We start from the raw sequence: 567 nt of genomic DNA on the forward strand, positions 1-567 counted from the left end.
CGAAGAGACAGAGTACCAGCCCTTAAACGCTGGCTCACTCCCTCATCACCTCTCCTAGCTTTGCGGTCTACCCCCCTCCCCCACCGGCCCACCTTCCTGGCTCCTAGTCTCAGCACAAACCTCGCAGCAGCAAACACCAGAGCGAGAACCAAGAAGCTCAGAGCTGTCCCCTGTCTGTCCTCAGAAAAGATGGGATGGACCCCGAGGAAGATACAGGACAGAGAGAGGTGTGAACTGGGAGCAGAGAATAGAGATCCAGAGAGGAGGCATTCGGGCAGAGGAAACAGTGCATTAGCCGTTGAAGAAGCCCACCTTTCCCCTCTCCAAACATCAAGCAAGCACAGTATCTAAATTTTAAAATTAAAAAAAAAAAAAAAAGATTTTTGGCTTCTCGGCCGCTGCAGGCCACCATCCTCCCAAGCGTGTGGGCAGGTGGGCGAGGGGTGCACACATGTAAACGGTGGGCCCCGCATCCCTGGGACCGTTGGACACACAGAAGCAGCAGCAACAGTTAACAACCAATAAATAAAAGATATCAATTATATATGTATATATATATATAAAAAA

The sequence above is a fragment of the Bison bison genome, unplaced genomic scaffold (assembly GCF_000754665.1).
Source record: "Bison bison bison isolate TAMUID 2011002044 unplaced genomic scaffold, Bison_UMD1.0 scf7180017864375, whole genome shotgun sequence".
Classification (NCBI taxonomy): Eukaryota; Metazoa; Chordata; class Mammalia; order Artiodactyla; family Bovidae; genus Bison; species Bison bison.